Consider the following 12,597-nt stretch of genomic DNA (forward strand, 5'->3'; position numbering starts at 1 on the left):
GGTACGTGGGCCCGGGAGCAGGAGCAGGAGGTGATGCGGGAGTGGGTTCATCAGGTGCGGGTATGGCTGGAGGTGGTGGTGGTAATGATGAGGTGATGTTTGAGCAGCAGCAGCAGCAGCAGGAGGAGTGATACTCCTCGTTCTTATCTTTGTTGATAGTAGTTGATGTTAGATGGTGATATTGTTGTTAGACTTTGGTAGTTATTTCCTTTTATTATTGAGACTTAGTTGGATTTGTATGATTGGCCATAAGGCCTAATTGCTACTCTAACCTTTTGCAGATGATTGAGAGTCGGGGCATCATCCCGACTCAATTTATGTGACATGATCATGTTGTTATATGTTGGTTTACGACGGGGTATGTAAGGTACTTGACTGCGGTACTCGACAGAGTACCCCACACTCTATCGAGTAGCTGCGGGAAAGGAAGAAAGGAAACATTCGATCTCGGGCTACTCGATCGAGTAGCCAAGACACTCGATCGAGTAGCATGGCACTCGATCGAGTATCGCTGCATACTCGATCGAGTAGCACTGTTACAGGAGGTTTTTGGAAATTAAAAATGTTCAATTGTTTTATATTTGCGAGTTTAATGTTTAAAGTAGTTGTGAGTACGTAGTAACACCCTTGAACCGTTAATTTCATATGTTACAAGTCATGATTGAAGTTTTATAAGCATATTTGTTACAATTAGTGAAGCGGTAATAATTTCTTGTTACGATTAGTGAAGATGTAATAATTTCTTGTTAATATTGCATACGCCTCATTACGATCTATTTATTGGGGTAGTAACTTCGCCTATATGTGTGCATATCATTTTAACGTGGGTTGTCAACGGTAACTAGTTATTCTGGTGACTTGTGTATGATTTCTAACTTAACGACTGTATAATTAACGAGTAATGTCCACAACAAATAATATGGTTTCCTTTAATGTCCAGATACAAATAATAAGTAATACGCGTTGATATTTGGGTGGTGAACTTCGAGGACGAAGTTCCTTTTTAGAGGGGAAGAGTAATGTCGCGAAATAAAAAGGTTGCCTTTGAATAATTGTTTATAGCTTGTTATAACGTTGTTGGTAATTGTTTATAATGTAGTTGGTATCATGTAAAAAAAAAAAAAAAAGTATAACGATTTGCTTTAGTTCTTAAGGGAGTGTGGTCATGAAGAATAGTTATAGGGTGATAAATCGTATTCGAATCGCATTGCCAAGTAACATGGTGGCATTAGTTGTATCATGTGAAAGTTGTTATGAGACATGTTCTAGATCGATAGTTTGATAGTTGACGTTGTACGTCGGGTGATCGTGGGTGGTGATTCGCGTTGCGGATTTGATGTTTATATGTGTATAAAGTAACGGTTAACGGTAATAGTGCTTGCACGATAGTAGTAAAAGTCGTTGGATATAAGTATAGACGGTGATGATGATGACATGGGGGGGGGGGGGAAATGATATTTCCAGGGAGTAATGGGTTGAGCGGGAAGATGAGTGAGGACGTGTTGTTCTCGTGTCTCGAGCGGGAGATGGGTGAGGTGAACTTCGGGGACGAAGTTCTTTTTAAGGGGGGAAGACTGTAATACCCGCCCTTTTAGGGACCCTTTGACCATCGTTGACCGACCTTGGGAGCGGAAGTAGTCTTAGGGAAGTATGCCAAAACCTGTTTGAGCTGCGTGTTAAGAGTGGTACTCGATAGAGTAGGGGCTACTCGATCGAGTAGCTAGGGTACTCGATCGAGTAGGGGGCCACTCGATCGAGTAGGTTGGGTACTCGATCGAGTGCGGGTTTTTTGACGAGGGTTTTATATCGCGTTTTGTTAAATCCGCAAATCACTTCCGCCACTTTCCTCCTATCCTTGATCGCCCCTTTCCCTTCCCTTCACCTCAAAACCTCCATGGAAGCCTTTTGAAGATTCTTGTGCCTTAGGAGAGCGTCTCTTGAGTCGGGTAGCGGTCTTTTGCTGAGTCTTTCCCTAATAGGTATGTCACAATCATCATCTGTGCCGTTGTCTCTATAGTTAGGGTTTGCTTGTTAGTAATAGATATTTGTATGATGGTTATAGGCTTTGCTTGGTCGCTGGATGTGTTATCTGTCGGCGTGGATTAGTTGCGGTTGCTTAAAGGTAGGTTCGCCTACTCAGTTTCTGTAGATGGTCTAGTGCGTCGGTCGTTGTGGTAGTATTGTGGTTGTTTGATACAGTAATTGTGTGTCTTGTGATTGTGGTTGTGATGGCTGTTGATGGTTCTCGAGATGCGTTCTCGGCTGAGTGGGGTCACTTGCGGGAGTGACTTCACGCCCTAGTTTCGCCCTTCGTGGAACCCGCCACGGGAGGGGATGTGCACATTAATGGGACAGGGTTATCGCTCGGTATGATGAGCGGGGCTTAGGTGGGAACGGCTGCGGTCCCCCACTGGCAGGGCTGGTCCAGTGGACAGTCAGTGACAGAGTTGGTTGGATTATTGTGATTGCGGTTGGGACTGATGTCATTGTTTGTGTTGTTGATTGTAGTTGCCATTGTCTTATCTTGTCTCAGTACTGACCTTGTGTGGTTGTTTGTTTGTTATGTGTCTGCCGTGATCCCTTATGGTGAGCAGTCGGTCTTAGCAGGTGTTGAAGTTGGTGATAGCTGAAGTCCGGGCAGGGATGAGTCTTCACGAGATATGATGGTTATAGCGAGTAGTCTTTGAGTTGTACCTTTGCATCGTATTTTGGTTTAAATCACTTGTAATATAACTTAATAGTTCTTTTATTGACGTTTGATAATTACTTTCCTCGGGCAACCGAGATGGTAACGCCCTTATATGCTAAGGAAGGCCTAGTTAAGGTTCCTCTGGATATGGGGGTGTTACAGATCATGATGATGTTAATGTTTGGTTTGTTGGTAGTAGCATGTGATTAAGGTCATGCGTCTATATATATGAATGTCGTGCTTAATTTTCATGTGGGTATGATAAAAGTTCAACTATGTACTGGTTTTTAGAAGTGTTGAGTTGTCATTGTTTGTCTTATTCATGTTTAAGTTGTTTTGTTAAGAAAAATTGATTTATGTGAAAACCGATTATGGAAGGGCTGTCTTAAAACTGTCATAAGTGGAGTTCTAGAAATGATATTTTTGTGATTCTAATTGGAGATGATATATTGTCCTCTTAGGATTATAATGATAGGTCACACGCCTAAAATGACCAAGTAACGAGTGAGATATGATTGTTTTAAGAAAACTAGACGTTGATGAGAACTGTGTCGGTACTCGGCCGAGTAAAGTAATGCTCGACCGAGTAATGGATACCCGGCTGAGTATTCCTAATACTCGACCGAGTAATCCTTCTGTGACAATTTAGGTCAGCTTCTAGAGTCGAATACTAGACCGAGTAATATAGTTACTCGACCGAGTATCCTGTACTCGACCGAGTATTCCATGTACTCGACCGAGTACCTCTTTGGGCGGTCATTTTGAGTTGGTGGCTATGTTCTTACATTTGTTTTGAGTCATAGGTTATGTGCACATGTATGTTTTGGGTCTTAAAACATCCTTTTCGTATGTGACGGTCTTGATACGTAAGTTACCAGATACTATGATGTGGAGAATGCCGGCTTATGAAGGATATATGTTGGGTAGGGAGGGCATGAGTTTACGGGATTGTGATGGATAGTGGAAAGAATAAGTGAAGTTGACGAGTTATTGAGATAAGGACCACAATCTGTGAGCTATGGTGAGGGAATTAGTTGTTGACTTAAGTGGTGTAGTGATGATCGTATATGGTTAAGTGAAGATAGAGCAGTAATATAAATTCGAGGAATGTTAGAAACAAAAGTTGAAATGAGGGATGTGAAAATTATGGTAATTTGGGATATATAGTGATTTCTGCAGAGAGATGATTATGACGATGTTGGGTAAGGAGATGAAAATGGTGTCTAGAGAGCTTAGATCGAGGGGTGCCGCAATAAGGATTTGTAGATAGTAGTTTTTATGGAGATTTCTATTACCAGAAGGTGAGCCTAGTGTATATTCATTTGGGAGGTCACGGGATGAAGTGAAACTTGGTTATCTAGGATTATTAAAAGAAGATGTAATGAATTAAGGAGAAATCATTGAGTGGGTGGATCTATCGGTGGAGTGTATGGTGAAAAGTGTCTTTGAGAAGGATTGTTGATAAGAAATGAATGAGAAATAATGACATAGGCTAATAGAATTTGATTTTTGGAAGTAATGGAAAGATCAGAAGGATGAAGCTAAGTTGATTAAACGTTAACAAGAATTAGGGGACACGAAAGTCAGGCATCATGAAATTGTGTGATGCTACCATGAGAGCGTGAGTTAGAGGAGTATATATATAAATTGCAGGACGACTTGTCAGACCTGAGTTTGAGGATTGAAAGGAGTAGGAAGTTGGTAGAGTGTTTGTACGGTAGGAGACTATGGTGGTGAGGTAGGTGATTATATAATCAAGGCTAAAGGTTGGATAGTTGTTGAGGTAAATTTTGTTGATGGATTTATTGTTCGTTATTTGGGGTGATAACCAGGAGAGGAAATGAATTGTTATATTTAGAGGTGATGGTAGGAGAGTAGTCACATGAAGGATGGTGGTGTCGTAGTGTTGTCACTAGTGGTTGAAGATGATGTTACATAGGGAAGTTAGTTTCTCTAAAGGGGTTGAGTTTGTCGAGACTGATTGGTATGTATGGTTGTGAGGGAGTATAAGATGTGGATATAGGAGGTGTTTTCTAGTGTTGGAACCTGATGATTTGGTTACATTTGTCAGGAAATGGTAGTTTTGCAAATGGGAGAATGTGTTAGGAGGGGCATACGAGTTAAGCACGGGCGAGAGGTAATCTTACCAAGTGGTAACTTACGTAATCAGGATTGGCTAGTTAAATTTGATTATGGGTCTATGATGTGTGTAAGTGATTGTGTGAGGTTCTAACCTCATGAGTAGTAGTATGGTATGATGTTCATAAAGTTGTTATCTAATTATTCTGTGTAATATGTTGTGTTTTGGTGATCTAATAAGGCGGTATTAAGGAAATTTTCTTTTATCAAGAAAATGGTATTGAGTCAGTGTTTATGGGATTGTAAAGGTTGCGATGACTATCGATATGGTTGTTGTGCCTCAAGTGGCGATCCGGGCACGGTTATATAGATTGTTGTTTACTTATGAGACGACTTCTCGAAAGGGTATACCAGTTATATAGATGGTTATTTTGTTTACTGCTGTTTCATGTCAGTGTCGGTCTGGGTATATAGATTTTTGTTTTGTTTGTTAGTGTTTCTTACCAGTTTTGGCTTGGGAGTAAGGGTAGAGTAAGATATGGAAGTAAGTTGCGTATGTTTCCGTTGTTGTCATGGTCTGGTGATATCTTTTAATGGGACACAGTTGTGAGAGGTTGTTAGATTACTTTCGATCTTGTTTTAGAGGGGGCATGGTTGACATAGTTGTGGCGAGAGTTTTGTGGAATGTGTGTGTGCTGAGCTAGAAGCGGCGAGTGGTTCATGATCTTTATTGGGACTGTGAGTATAGAATGTTGGGAATTAGTATTACGTTAAGTTATGGATGTGTTTTACGGCAATAAACAGGAAAACTTGAGGATCTAGCGTGAGTGTATGTAACAATTGTGGATCGTGAGTTATGATTGTGGAGATAAGTGCATGTATAAAGAAGTATATCATTTTGCGGTAATGTTGAAGAGATGGAGTAGTGGTTAAGCTGAGGATTTTATGGTATAGGTTAGATGGAGTGCGAAATAATTGGAGGCACGAGAGCTGTTAAGGAGAGAGCCTTGGATATGGGATGGTTGTCGTGTTGAAGTTATAGTCGATGATAGGTGATATAAGATGAGGATAAGGGGAAGAAAACAACTAAGGATAGTGGGTTACGAGGACGTAACATTTATCTTAAGAGTAGGATGTGACATAGAGAGTTTGATGGTTGTACATGTTACGGTATATTTGGAAGTTTAAGCCTTAGTGTAGAATAAAGGATGAGTTTATGTTATGGTCGATACTACTAAAGGACATACTTGGTGTAGTAGGATGAGGTTTATGAGCGTAAGTAAACTTCGAGGACGAAGTTCATTTTAAGGGTGGTAGAATGTAACATTCGGTTTGGTGGTTGATCTTACTTGGTGGATTGTCTTGACATTGGATTTTTCTAGTGGATAATATGTTAGTGAGACGGAGCTAGCAACATTTGTGGATGGTTTTCGGTAGTGTATGGAGTTAGTGTCGAGAGGCTATAATCTAGTTGATACGATATCGTAAGCCATGTTGTGGAGGTAAGCATAGTTGGTGGAGTTAAGGTTGGGAGTTCATGTTTTATAGGTTGGGTTTGAACTTCGGGGGTGAAGTTCGTTTTTAAGGAGGGAAGACTGTAATACTACTTTTTTCCTAAGTCTGTTACTCGGCCGAATAAGGCTTACTCGGTCGAGTAATGCGTCGAGTGTTTCTGGTCAGGCTACTGTCCAGGAATACTCGGTCGAGTATTCTTAATACTAGACTGAGTATGGCATAATCGGCCGAGTATTCTTAATACTAGACCGGGTATGGCATACTAGACCAAGTATTTTTAATACTAGACCGCGGTTTGATTAAAATGATTAGAGAAATATAAATAACGTATTGAGCAGTTTCTAGTTAGTTCGAAATCATTATTTTACAAAACCTAGCGAAGCTCTAAACTTCTCTAATCATCTTCATCTCTTCCTAAGCCAAGGGTGATCGATTGTGAGCTTTTGGATCTCATTGTCCGTGTCGTTTGTGTTAGTAAGTCACTAGTAATCCTAATCAGTTTATCATTGTTATTGTTAGAATTTGTGCAAACCCTAATTTGGGTTAAATTGGGGGAAAGGTTTATAGTGATGGTATGTGATTATTCGTGTGTAGGTGTTGGTGTCATAGAGTATCTCTAATTGCTTGTGTGTGCTTGGATTGCAAAAAGGTAGGGTTTCCCTACTCGGTTTACTGTTAATTGATTTAAGATTATGTTTGTATTATGTACGATTGATTATCTGCTGATCATTGTTGGAGTGTTGGAGTTGGTGTGGTTGTTGTGATGGTTGTTGATGATGTTCGCGAGGTGCGTCCTCGGCTGAGTGGAGTCACTTGCTTGAGTGGCTTCACGCCCTAGTTTCGCCCTCTGTGGAACCCGCCACAGAAGGAGATGTGCACATTAATGAACAAGGTTATCGCTCGTTGATGAGCGGGGCTTAGGTGAGTATTGGCTATGGTCCCCCACTATCGGTGAGGATTATCTGATGCGATGGGTAATCTGGCAGAACTACACACTTTAGTGTGTAGTCAGTTACTATGTGAGATCGGGAGTTGGAGGTGGATGATGATCAGCAGTTTGTCTTTTGTACCTGTCTTATTTTGATTATACAGTAAGTGACCTCGTTGTTGTTTTATAAAACCTATGGTAATCCATTCGGGGATGGTGAGCAGATTATGACAGATGATGATGTTCATTAGCTATGGGGCCATCATGGGGAGTCATCACTCGAGTCTAGCTTCCGTTGTCAAGAGTTTTATCATTCAGTTTTAGTTGTTGAACATTAGTAAAATGTACTTTGGTTTTGGATTTTGGAATATGTAACCATTAATCTCGGGCAACCGAGATGGTAGTAGATTCACATGCTAGGGTGATCCTTGGTAAGGCACCTTGGTATGTGAGGGTGTTACACTCATGGCCACCAACGGACACACCAACGGCTCCTCTCCGCACGGTAGACCCGAGATCATGCCGTAGTCCTCCAAAGTGACCCCGATATGTCCAAAAGGCATATGGAAAGTGGAGGTCGTGTCCCATAACCGATCAAGAAAGGCTAGAATCAGGCAAAGGTTACCCCGAATCTTCCTCTCTTTGATCTCCCTCCAGCCTCGCACCAAAGCACCGAAGGCTCCTCGCTTGATGATAGCCTTCTCCTCCTCCGTCAGCTTCCCGATGGCACCCATCATCGTCGTGTAACTAGAAAAGGAACTCATGTTCCCAGACTCCTGCGTCAATTCAGAATAAAGCTTTCTTAAGCACAAAGAAATGATAAGAAAGGAATAAACAAGGAATGACAAGAAGTAAGTAAATGAGGAAGTGACAAGTTGAAGGCTTACCATACTCCTCGCCGTCTTTTTACGACAGGTAGCTCTCTGCCGCCTAAATGAGATGTCTCCCATCCCATTTCTTGGCCCACTCAGGCGCTCCTGCGAGCTGATGGCTGCCTCGTCCTACGTTGGCCCTCTGCACGGCCTCCCCCTCTACTTCCTCCTCCATCTCCTGGGTAGCTCCCAGAGTGGTAGAAGGCTCAACGTCAATGTCCATGGGATCTCTCCCCGACGTAGAAGGATAGTCCTCTGTAAATTAAAGTAAACGAAGCAATGCTAAGCATATTTTCAAGAATTTTCAAACATTTCAAGCGTCTAAAAGCGGCTTTTCTAGCCATCTTTGGCCATATTTTCCAAAACCTAACCACACATGGTAGTATAAGTCAAGACGAGTCAAAATTCGAGCCTAGTTGCGGGTTTGATCGAAAATTCAGCAGCATTTCGCTACAATAGCAAATATCCCACACAAACGTGTTGATGTGACCAAAATTAGAGCATATTTAGTCCCCGAATTAGCCTTGTTCCCATGCTTTTTAGTGCATATTTGGGTCATTTATTGTCTTTAGTTCTTTGTTTTGCATATTCTTTGAGGTTTTGTGTCCTTGGTAGGAAAGGAGTGCAAACCTTGCATTTTCATGGCAAAACGAGGCTAAATTGATTGAATTCAATGACAAAGCATCATGGAGAGACAAGATTAGAAGGCCTTTGTACATACTATAGTAGATGGGCAATGATGAGAAAAGATCCTTGCATCCCCGAGGAAATCCCCAAGGATTTTATGAAGAAAAGGGAAGAAAAGAAGAAGAAAGCACGCTGCATGACAATCCGTGCGTCTTCTCAAGAAGACGCCCGTCCACCAAGCCACAATCCGTGCGTCTTCCTTACAAGACGCCCGGGCAGCAGCAACCAGAAGACGCCCATCTTCTCCCAAAGACGCCCGGGCAGCAACTAACGAATCCGGCCGTCCCGAGCCTAAGACGCACGGATTCTAAGGCAGCACAACTTCGTTTTTCAAGCTTCAAAGAAAGATGCCCATCCTTCCAAAAATACTGGCGTTTCCCTAAGTAGGGACTTAATCGTCATTTAAGCCCTTAGTTAACCCTAATTCCTACACCTAATCCCCACTATAAATACCCCATTAGTCTAATTAGAAGAGCATGTTCTTCTTATCAATTCTTAAAGTAGTTAATATCAATCAAATCTCTCTTTAGTTTTTTAATCAAAAATTAATCAAGTTTTAATACAAGTTTTATTTCCTTAATCTCTCTTTTGTTCATCCTTTATTTTGGGTAATTGAAGACTATTTGGGTTATTATTGGGAGATTGACAACCTCTAAATCAAGCATCAAGTACTTCTTTTATTCTTTGCTTTTTGTTATTGGAATCATTAGTAGGTATAATTCTCTTAATCCCTTTTTAATTAATTCTAATTACTTTCATTTGTTCATCATGTTTCACTTTGTTGGTATGATTGACAACCTTGCTAGCATGTTCAACATGATAATGAGTCAGTAGTTCCATAGCTAGGGTTAATGGGTAATTAGGGGAAACCAACATGGGGAATGATTCATGCTTAAATTAATATGCTTTCATGGTTTATTTGCTTGCTTGTTTTGATCTCAACTCATGCACATGTTATGTTTGATGAAATGCGAGCCTATGAATCCTTGCATTTTTTACCCATCACCTATCTTTTCAATGAGACTTGTAAGACATAAACCAACCCGAGTCTCATTAGACCATGCATGTTGTTGAGTAGGGAAGACTAAGTCGACTTGTAGGTGTTGTACAATCTAATCGATTCGGCTCCGGGACCCAAACTTTCCTAGGATTGTAAGATATAACCCAACCCAATCCATCACAACAATAATTGCTTGCTTATAATTTGAGAACATGTTTGTATGATCAATTTCCATGAATCCCCTATGACCCCATGATACCCTAGTACTTTTTATCAATTGTTTACAACCCTTTTTAATTCATCATGCTTGTTTACTTTTATTGCTATTTAGTTTAGTGACCTTCTACATCAACCCAAATTGTGACACCCCTAAGACACCATTAGTTACAATAGAAATCTCATCTCAATTCCCGTCTCTTGGGATCCGACCTTTACTTGCCTCTTTACTAATTGTAGAGTGGTTTGTGAAGCTATAAATTGTGTTTTGGTCTAGGTGCTCCTAACGACAAGTTACCGAAAACATATAGTCCGACCAAAAATGGCGCCGTTGCCGGGGACGGTGTTAACTTGATTTAGATTTTCTTATATTGTTATTAGTTGTGTCTTTCTTTGCCTTGGGGAAGTAAAACTCCTCAAGGTTTGTTCTAATTGTTTTCGAGTTGTTTGATATTTTGCATGTCTAGAAGGTCACAAGGTGATTTGTTACCTTTTGATCGTGAAATTGAAAGAACTTTGACAACCAATAGAAGACTTGCTAGGAGAAATTTGAGAGGTATTAGTGAGGTTGTAGATATTCAACCAACTATTGAGTTCATCAACCCTTTTGCAAGAGAAGGTGAGGAGAACCCAACACAAAATACAACACAAAATCAACCCACAATGCCTAAGTTTTCATCACATTCCGTACCCACTGAGGAGAACCTACCCAATGGTACTCCCACACCACAACATCTAACCGGAAATTTCATTGCCAAATCCGCATTTATCCAATTAGTCGAAAGAAGCCAATTTGAAGGGATGCCTAGTGAAGACCCTCATTCTCATATGGAGGCTTTTTATGACTATTGTGATGCGATTTCTCAAACCGGTGTAACTCAAGACCAAATTCGATGGGTCTTATTTCCTTTTTCTCTAATTGGCACCGCGAAACAATGGTTGAAGAGCCTTGATAAGGCCACTCTCGGAATTGATTCTTGGAAGAAATTGGCTCTAGCTTTCTACAAAAAGTTCTACCCACCGGAAAAGACTAACATGCTAAGAGCTCAAATTACGGGTTTTAAGCAAAGGGATGAAGAATCTTTGTATGAAGCTTGGGAGTGGTTTAAAGGAACTTGTCGCTCATGTCCTCATCATGGACTTAGCGAGTGGTTCTTGGTACAACAATTTTGGAACGGTCTATATGAAGATTCAAGGAACATTATCAACATGGGATCAAATGGAATGTTCACCGAAGTTGATGACAATCAAACTTGGAACAAAATTGAGGAAATGGCGGTCCATAACTCACAATATAGTAGACCTCGCAAGGCTACTAGAGGAGGAAAGCATGAAGTAGACTCCGTTACTCAATTGGGTGCTCAACTTAGTGCTCACATTGATACCATGAATTTGAAGTTTGAAAAGGCTATGGCTAGACTTGAAGAAGTCTCAAAATCGCCAAAGCATCATGTTAATGCCATGACGGCATCTTCATCAATCCCAAGTGGGATATGTGAGAATTGTGGAACTTTGGGACATGACCCAAGTGAATGTAGGGGAACAAATGAACAAGTGAATGCTTTCCAAGCATACAAGAGTGGTACCCCTTATTCCAACTATTACAATGAAAACACCAAATTTCATCCAAATCTCTCATACAAAAGCCAAAATGTTCAAAACCCTCAAACAACATACACCCCACCTCCCATGAGAAACCAAAATCAAAGACCCTTTTACAACCAAAACCAAGGTTACCAAAATCAATCTCCATACAATCAACAAAATGACCAAGGTTTTGATGTTCAAAAAGCGGTCCTTCAAATACAAAAGAATCAACAAGAGTTTTTCACTCAAATGCAAAAGGATAGTCAAGCAAAGGAAACCACCATCAACAACATCCTAGCTCACACCAAAATGTTGGAAACCCAATTGACTCAACTAGCATCTTCAAGCTCACAAAGACAAAAGGGGCAATTACCACCTCAAAGTAATCCCCCAAGACATGAAACGGTTAGTGCCATTCACTTGAGAAGTGGTACAAGGTATGAAGCACCGAAGAAGCAAGTTGAGGATAAAGTTGTGGAAGCTAGTGACAAGGAAGAAAAAGTGCAAAACTCCAAGGATGGAGAACCATCAAAAGAAGAAATTTCAAAGAAAAATGAAGACAAGGTCAACCAGAAGGAGCCCATTGTGATTAGACTTCCTTTTCCAAGTCGTCAAGCCAAGCCCAAATTTCATGACCAACTTGGAAAATTTATGGAAATTTTGAAGAATTTGGAAGTCTCAATTCCTTTCACGGAATTAATCAATCACGTGCCGGCCTATGCGAAATACATGAAAGACATCCTCACAAAGAAGAAGTCGATCCGGAAGCTTGAGACTATCGCCTTCACTAAGGTGAGTAGTGCAATACTTCAAGGGAGTTCACCTACAAAACTCAAGGATCCGGGAAGCTTCTCAATACCGTGTACCATTGGCGACGCCACGATCAACAAAGCCTTATGTGATCTAGGGGCTAGTGTGAGTGTTATGCCGTACTCGGTGAGTAAAAGGTTGGGGATGGGAGAGCTTAAATGCACCAATATCACACTCCAAATGGCCGATAGATCGACGAAGACACCATTAGGAA

The 12,597-nt window shown here is 40.9% G+C and overlaps 1 non-coding gene across 1 annotated transcript; it reads right to left on the reverse strand.

The window, feature by feature from the left end:
- Positions 1-11,021: 11,021 nt before the first annotated feature.
- LOC141597659 (small nucleolar RNA R71) lies at positions 11,022-11,128 on the reverse strand. Its single transcript, XR_012522882.1, has one exon. It is a non-coding gene; the product is annotated as a small nucleolar RNA R71 (small nucleolar RNA).
- Positions 11,129-12,597: the final 1,469 nt, after the last annotated feature.

The sequence above is a fragment of the Silene latifolia genome, chromosome 8, assembly GCF_048544455.1.
Source record: "Silene latifolia isolate original U9 population chromosome 8, ASM4854445v1, whole genome shotgun sequence".
Taxonomy (NCBI): Eukaryota; Viridiplantae; Streptophyta; class Magnoliopsida; order Caryophyllales; family Caryophyllaceae; genus Silene; species Silene latifolia.